The 8,993-nt window shown below is 34.5% G+C and overlaps 1 protein-coding gene across 1 annotated transcript in view; it reads left to right on the top strand.

Moving 5' to 3' along the window:
- The window catches only part of LOC108729345 (protein turtle), a 243,709-nt gene that overhangs the window by 57,500 nt on the left and 177,216 nt on the right, over positions 1 to 8,993 (top strand). The gene's annotated exons all lie outside the window — the stretch shown is intronic.

The following is an 8,993-nucleotide window of genomic DNA, read 5'->3' as shown; positions in this document are numbered from 1 at the left end:
AGTGCCTGGCTGCTACAAGAGCCGTGTTTGACAGATGCAATGCTTGTATTGCTGCAAGAGGTGCACATTTCGAACAAAATCTTCATTAAAAAGTTTATAAATAAAATAATTAAAATAATAAATTAAATATATTTTTTTCTTTTTTCGTGATTTCCTGCGAAACAAAGCAAAAAGGAGCATATGTCTATAGGACTTTTTTTCTTAGTTTTTTACTCCTCTACACGCTCCCGAAGTTTTGCCATTTAATTTGGAAACACCCTGTATATATTTTTCGTAATAATTGCTATTAATTTTCGCATTTCTTGGATTTAAGAATTATTTTATCTATACTCTATGATTCTTGGAATAAACGTTATTATACTTACAACTCTGTGGAATAAGTCGTTTATAATTGCCATTATGAATGTATAGTAGGTATATGCGAACAAAAAACACGCATATCAATTTTCCCATAGCGATCTATATCTCGAAAAATCCGTTTGGCACGAAAAGACTTAGATTTTTGATATGAAATTAATTTGAAGCTCGTTAAACTTTCGCTAAACTCGAACAATTTTTTTTGTATGATTATTTCTTGCACGCATTTTCTATTAGCCTCATAAGACAGTTCTTAGAAAATGTTCTAAACGTTCTAAAAATTGATGTTATCAAATTAGGACGCATCTGTAAATCTTATTAGAAGTAGAAGACTTTGTGAAGAACAAATTTATAATTTATTATCGAAATATAAAAGAAAAGGTCTCATTGAAACTTAATATTGATATCCGTTAATGTAGTCGATATCTGACAATAGGTTAATGGTTACGTTTACACCGTGAGCTTAGTCCGTGACCTATAGATGTTTTTGTTTAACCTACAGGATAAACAAGGACATCTATTGTATAGGTCGCGGCCTAAATGCACGGTGTAAATGTAGCCATTGTGACGTAATAGGACAGTCACAGTTAGCAATTAGCGGAACAATCAGTCACGATAATATCACGATTATTTGACAGACGAAAGCTATAGACAGGCAACTCATATATAGCGATGTACCGCAAGATATCGACTCGATAGTTTTTATTTTGTGACGTAACTTGATCTTTTTGTGAAAAACTAGAGTTTCCGGTTCATTGAAAAAGAAATAAAGTTTCTGTTTTCTGCATCAATCATTTTCCAAATATACTTCTCAAACTGGTTCATGTGACGGAAATGTAATTGTCAATATCTAAAGGTGACACACAATACCACACTATATGTATACGTGTGAATCGATTACAGTTTACGATTGTTTGCAATCAGTCAGTCGCGATGTCGTGACTATCGGACGAACGAGAGCTACGAATACACTCCTCTCTAATAATAAAAATCTTGAGATCTGGACTCGGGTCGTCTTCGTTTCTCAAGAACGAAAACTTGAACTTTTCGCGCGGAACTAGTTCGAGACTCGTTAAACTTTCACAAAATTGTTCTCGACGGGGAGTAACTCGACGGAACTGACCGCCGATACTCGGCGGTGATCGCCGCTTGCGATTGGGCAAAGCCGATCTCAAGAATAGTCGTTAATCCAGAATTGAAGAACTACTCGTACAATCAGCGGACCATTGAAAACGATCCTCTGTAAACGATCGAGAGTCGATTGGTTGGCTCGTCTGTAGTTCGATTCGCTCTTTCGTTGACGCGATCATCAAATCGTCGAGCTCCCTTGGTAACAAAACTCCGGGATTATTTGCAAAATCGTCAATAATTGGCAGTTGAGTGTTATCCATTTAACGATCACCTATCATCGCTCAACTAATTTCGAATTATTGGAGATTTGCGCGATATTTTGATCTGAATTGACAAGTAAATTATTTGACAAGATAATTAGAAGGATAAAAAAGTATATTTACAATTTATAAAACGGTACATTCGGAATTTATTTGAAGATGATTTATTCATTTGAGGAAACAAAGGATACTTTTTATTAATCGGTGAATCAATCAATTCTTTGTATAATCGGTATCTCTCGTTTTCGAATATATTTTAAATTATGATTTAAATAATGACGTAGTATTAAATTTACGAATAAATTTCCATTCGATATAAAATATATTATCTTTCTCTCTTTTTCGTGAAAACAGATAAAGACTTTTCTTTTATTTCTCCTATTTTCTGCGTGAATAACATTTTTATTTAAATAATGGTGAATTGTGTGTTGCATAATACATCAGAGTTGTTATAAAATGGAAATATGGACAAAATCTGTTATTGATAATTCCGAATTTGTTTTTTTATATTAAAACGTACAAATGAAGAGATCATGTATAATTTAAAAAAAGAATTCATAATGTTAATCTGTTAGATAACTTTTTTTAATTCTATTTACATGGTAATATATATTAGAACTATTTTATATTTACTGCTTTTAATAATACGGTATTGATTTTGCTGTAATGAGCTCTTACGCACAGTTGAAATAACAACGTGTCATAATATTATTTTATCTCGTGTAAAATAATCACCATCGCGTTTACAACGCGCAACCAACTTGACGGCGCGGAATGGATATCACACAATGCAGTAATTAATACTTGATGCCAAATCGATGCGAGATACGCGTCAACCCGTACAGAAAGTTCAATTTCCACTTTATAGAAAGTTATGCAACAGCGTTTCGCGTTTCCATAATGGCGAATAACATTATCCGATGTACGAGCGAAATCAAACGTAATTACCGTGTATGTACGCTTATGCATAATTGCTGGAAGTATTGAAAATGTTTAAATAGAAGCTTGGGAATAAATGGGATATTAATGTTCGGATAGCGCGCAGGGATTAATGTGCGATGAACGAATAATACAATAAATATATTCATTCTCTCTGTTCTTGACACAAAATGTCTAACTTTCGAACAAACAACTCGACAAACATGTTGAATAACAAAACTGTTTAAATAATAATAATAAGTTAATCTGAATTGTTACATGAATATGAATTAAGTAAGAAAAAATAGACCGTTACAATCGAGGCTGGATTTTGATGTCTAATAATATAACTTAAATTTATATATTTTTAATTACATCTTTCAGTTACTGAGAGAAATGATTTTATTATAGAAACAAATCAAGGGAAAACAAATGTGATATTTGTTAAGAAAATGATCGATTAGTTACTATTGCAAATTAATTATTTCTCATTCGTCAATGTAATAAATAATCAATAGTATCGCTAGCAAATAAAAGGCTCATATAGTACATATAGAAGTCATAAACAGTCGTAGGATTTCAAATCGTAAGAAATTCTAGTCAAGTATTCTCCCTATGTTTGACTATGATTGGTCCAGTTTCCTACGACTTAAGACCCCACGATCATCTATGATTTCTATGATAAACAATCCTAAAGTTTGTCCAAAAGATAGGTTAGGTTCTATATAGTTTGCTTCTATTACTAATTAATTGCTATAGTAGACTAGTTTATTTAGAGTCATAACATTAAAAAGTATATATCATTAAAAGCTTAGATAATATTTGAAACTTTGTCATTTTGTCCAATAATTAGGTCATGTCCACTAACTAGTATCAACATTTACCTCATAAGTTCGTATATAAGCACATTTTTTTCATCCGCCACTGCCTTTTTGTCTATCTATAATGACAATACATTTTGTTCCTCAAAGTTCGCCACCTTTTAATAAGTAATTTACATGTCTCCGTCCCAGTTTCATAACACCTTCAATCGTCGGTAATGCGTATTTGCCGGTTTTGTCGTGCTGCCGAACTCGAAGTTCGAGAGGTTGCTTCTGGAAAGTACCGAAAGTCCAAAATGGGCTTGTCGCTCTTGTCTCTTAATAGAGCCGGAGCAATATCTTGTCGGTCTCTAAGGAGAGGCTCTCCATGATGCACCGTAGCGAGAAGCTTTCACGAAGCACTAACTTAATTTGGCCATCGATCGGTCTTTAAGTCGATTTAAAAGGCGAGTTGCCGATTTCATGTCCTGATAAAGACCGACGAGGTTTTAAATGAAGTTCTTCAAAATTCATAAAGGGACTTATATAAACGTGAATATAATGAACTTGACAGTGTAAACTAATCGCGTTAAGTAACTGCATCAGGAGAGTACAGAAGAAGAGCAAGTGGAATTAGTAAATTAAATTTGATAAAATAATAACAGAAGTACAATAATTTTGTACTTCTTAAAAATACTTCTAAAAAAAGTATCTACTTATAAGAAAAGTACTTATAAAAAAAGGATAGACTTTTAAATGTATAAATTTTTTTATTTATTAAAGCTTGTTATTTTTTTAAACTTTTTCATTATTATTGAAGCAATTTTTTTGTTAATTTCGACGATAAATATTTAAATTGATTAGAATGAAGAGAATATCGTTCTAATCGAATTAATTATCAATTACTCATCATACGTTACTAAAAGGAACTTTAAAACAATCTCGATATATCATGTTTCTTTTTAATTTATCTCCTCTCATCCATCATAAATTTTTTCCGTCTATCTGGATGTTAGGGGTGCAATTCGTAAACTTCAATTTTCAGTCGAAGGAATTAATCGATTGAGTTGGAGATATTATGCTAAAGGACTGATCTAGTTTATTGCATAAACGCGTATACTAAATGTGAAGATTATGTCAAAATTGATCGCAATTCAAAGTTGGCCGATTGACCCTGCTTTCTTTTAATCAGAACTTGGCCAAGCGTCGCGAAATGACTCGGATCGTCGCGCATCGCTAACTTAAACAATCTGCCCTCGTTGTTAGTCCGAGTATCCCGAACTCGTCCGGAGGGTCCCAGGGAGAAACGTAATCGAATAGGGGGATACATCTCGCAGGCGAAAGGCCATCGAAACACTGCGGTAGTGGCGTAGCTTCGTTTTACGCTTCGACGCGCGCGAGCGCAGTGTCCGTCGGAGCTCGAGTTAATTCAGAGCCACACAGCACCTCGACGTAGAGAGAGGCGAACGACGGACATTACGATAGTGTATGCTTTATACGTATATGTGTGTATGTGTGTGTGTGCGTAGAAGGAAGGAGCACACACACACAGAATCCACATTGCCTCTCGACTGTGTATATCCGCTCTCGGAGAGTTGAAACAACCTTATTATGATACTAAGTTCATTGACGCGATATCTGATGCTTATGTCTCCTTTTAATTTTATTTTTTTCTCTTTTTAATTTTATTCTCTTTTATATGAGCGTCTACTGATAATTACAATTATCTTTCGAAGCACATTTATTCACGTCTCCTTCTCTCCTTCAAACCCTTTAATTAAGTTTGCTATATCGTTTTCAGTATCCGCTACTTTCAAGTTGCTTATTAAAAAAGTTATTCTCATAAGCCAAAAATAAACCTCGCTCGAATCAACGATATTTCTCAATGTATCGTTCATCGCATACACCTTACCGTCGCGCTTCCTTGTCGCCGACGCAATTTTCCTGCTTCTAGACTTTGAGTCGTTAGCTCATTGGATAAAGGAAACGCACGCCCCAAGGAGCCCAAGACATCGTCGTCGTCGTTGAAACTTGGAGACAAAAGCTGCTCGGGTGTTGAGTCGACTCATGTTAATCCGATTAGGATTTACTTTAGATTTTGACGAGCGCTAGATCCCCTCTGTCTCCGTCTATGCGCGCCTCAGGAACGCCTAATCGCCGCTTACGGCCAAATTAGTTTCGTACCACCCCTCGTCTCTGTCTCACCTATCCTGGCCACTTATTTAACATACGGCCATGTTAGTCTTTATCCACTTAATTGATCGCTCAGAAGTTGTCTTTCTACTTATCGCGTGTGTACATATGTGTACTCGCGTACGTATATGTATATGCTAATTAATCAATTATTAATTTAATTATTCAGTTATCAATTTAATCGAACATAGGAAGAACGGTTTTGTTAAGATATCTAAAAATTTAGTTAGCTCTGAAAATAATTTTGTTTGGATTATCAAAATAATATGTAGGGCGCTCAAACTGATTATTAGAATGTTAAAATTTTTTTACAGCATTGTCAACGCTTTAACGTTCATTAATTATTTTAGTGATTTTCTATTCAATAAGTATTTCAGCAATCCAACAAAATTATTTTTAGATCTGTAACTAACTAAATTTGTAGATACTTTAGCAAAACGTTCTCTCAATGAGGCCATACTTAAAAAATTAATGGCTCTCTAATTTAAACGATGATGGATAAGTTGAAAGATTTAAATTACAATTTTTTATTTTAAATAAGTTATTTTGCATAATGCTGTTTTAATCTTCCGCCAGCGGAAGCAGGGTCTCGCGAGACTAGAGTTGTTTACTTTTTTCAACTGTAAAGAAAATGAACAAATGGATATTTGTTTCTATGATAACTAGGTGTGTTTTTATTTCTCCTTCTACGCATTTTATACTTACTATAATAAAAAACTACTTTTAAAACAATTTTATTCTTGGGTTACTTTGATCCTGCCGTTCGTACGAGTATCACGACGTCCGCTGTCCGGAGGGTTAATTTTTGAATACATTTTGAATTTTTTAATTATTAAATAATTAATACAATCGTCGGCAATAGGAATATTTAAATTCAATTGGGATCTTTATGATGTAATACTATATATTGTTCGCCCATGAGATTAACGTTATTCATGGAAGATAAAAATATTTTTGAAAAATTCTAGGAAATATGCGAAGTACGCATTGAATTGAATTAGAGACGACAGAATCAATAATAGTATTAATCCCGAAGTTTATATGATCGTTTGCATTCTCGAGCAAACTCCTGCATCCTTTCGATCCTTTCTCGACTGCGAACTTTCTGAAGGGTGTAGATAGATCCTGTAATCCCGGACGAGACGCACTGCGTTAGGATCGCCGGAATTGCGTCTCGTCAGGCCAAATGATACCGTGTGATTTCCTGAAATCGATACTTCACGCTGGATATCCTTAAGCTCCTTTATCGGCGATTACTCGTCAGCTTTCATGAAGAAAGAGCGGCACGATACTCTCGAGAGGACCGAAAATACCCGATACTGCCGAGGGCATCCAAAAACTGGCTTTGTCATCCTTGATCTCCTCTTTTTTCGCCAGTGACGAGCATCTCATTACTGAAAAGAGGAAATAATTAAGCCTGTCTAGCTTAATTTTATTCGAAGTATTTTTAGGCGCGAAATGTTGCAAGATAGAGTAACAAAAACTAGTGCAATAATAATGTGGCGGTGAACAATTAATAGTGATAGCAAAAATAAAATAAAAGTGTGACAACTGTACAAGTTATATGTAGAATTTTATATAATATATATAGTTGAATAAACTATTTTTTGTAATTATTATACAATTATAAAATAGTTCAATTAACTGTGTACATACAATAATTCTACATACAAACTTGTACAGTTGTTATCTTTATTTGCTATCATATTTTTCTAAGCGCAAGTATCTCATAAATATGAACACAATAATTTTAAAGATATTAAAGGTACATATCGAAATTTGTTTCATAAAAATAAAAATTTCAAGGATTATTATTTTTCTCAAATGATAAAAACAATTAAATATTTGAAAGAACGCATTTGATTTTAACATTTAATTAATCCTCCAGCACCACTTTGTGTCTTTTAATGCATAGTCGATATCATGTGTTTTCAAAATTTTTATTCAGATTTAAATATGTAAAAATAAATAAAATAGTCCAATTTTTATTATAATAAAAATTTATTTAAAAGTTTCACAAGTGTGCAAGAAATTTTTCAGATTTTTATGTAGTCTGGAACCATAAAAAAAATATATGTTGTTTTCCCCACCGGTCCAGAATGTAAATTAGCTATGATCGAAAATTTCGGGGTGGTGCTGGAGGATCAATATATCAATTAGGTTTTATTTAAATAAAATCTTGTAAGAGAAAATATTTATATAGGTACTATAATGTGCGCTTCCTTTTAGCTGTCACTCCGTTAGTTGTCTATATAAAATACATTGTAGCACGTTGCTCACTGACGTAAAATCTTTCAACGTTCACACGGGCAGTTAATGGGGGGATAATGCCTTAAAATCGCTTTCACCATTAAAGCCTTTTCTTCCGAGTTTACCCTTCTTGTGCCGTCCTCGATAAACGGTAGTCTCTTCCCTGACTGTTTTCTTCTCAAACACGTCTGGGATCCGGAATCTTTCATGAAAATTAAATACCGCGAGCTTGAGGATGATGGATATATCCCGCGAACGACGTTCCACGTCACTTAGTGCCCTCTGCGGGAGGGGACGGGCGATGGGAAAGGGTGGCACTCGCCCCGAATAGGAAGAACGAAGCCGAGCGGACACATTCTGGAATTTAGTATGACGGAACGAGCGAGCTCGTATTTTATCGTTAGCAGATTCCATAGAAAATTCAAAGCCTCGCCACGACTCGGGCGCGGCCAGACCGCCATTTCCCATTGGGTCGAGTCTCGCTCCCGTTCTTCTCTCATGTTCCTCTGTTTGCCGCTGGCAAACGAGCATTCGTCCGATATATTTTTCGCGTGTTACTTGAATCTCCGACATGAGCGCATCTTTATTCCGCGATACCACAAAGAATTTTCTTTCTCACACAATACAATAGGTAGATCATCAAAAAAAAAAGTACTCTGCCGTTTAGTGATTCCGTGTTGTCAGAGGATTTTCCATCTATATACGATCTCAAGAAGATACTATACGAAGTAGAGGAATTTCGTATAACCATAAAAGGTGGATTTAAGATTGCAATGCTCTTAATGGCTAGAAGAATGTCTTGCATGTACTGATGCGCAACTATATGGTAGCACGTAGTTGACAAACTTCTTCTAACAAATAAATGTTCCGCTAGTATCTTGTATGTCCTCTTATTTCAAAAAGCTATTCAAGTTCTATAATAAAATTTTCTATGGAGGAATTATTTTTGATCATAGCTCATGTGTCCTCATTTTTATATATAAATACGTGTTATAAATATAACACGCGGCTCATTCATGTAAGATTTTTGCTTAGAAGAAATTCTAAGAGAAATTCCTCGCTTATTTTTTTTGGGGGGGGGGGG

This window comes from Mycetomoellerius zeteki, unplaced genomic scaffold (genome assembly GCF_001594055.1).
Source record: "Mycetomoellerius zeteki isolate Tzet28-1 unplaced genomic scaffold, Tzet1.0 scaffold73, whole genome shotgun sequence".
NCBI lineage: Eukaryota > Metazoa > Arthropoda > Insecta > Hymenoptera > Formicidae > Mycetomoellerius > Mycetomoellerius zeteki.
The sequence above is the reverse complement of the archived record's forward strand: the minus strand, read 5'-3'. Positions and strand labels throughout refer to the sequence as shown.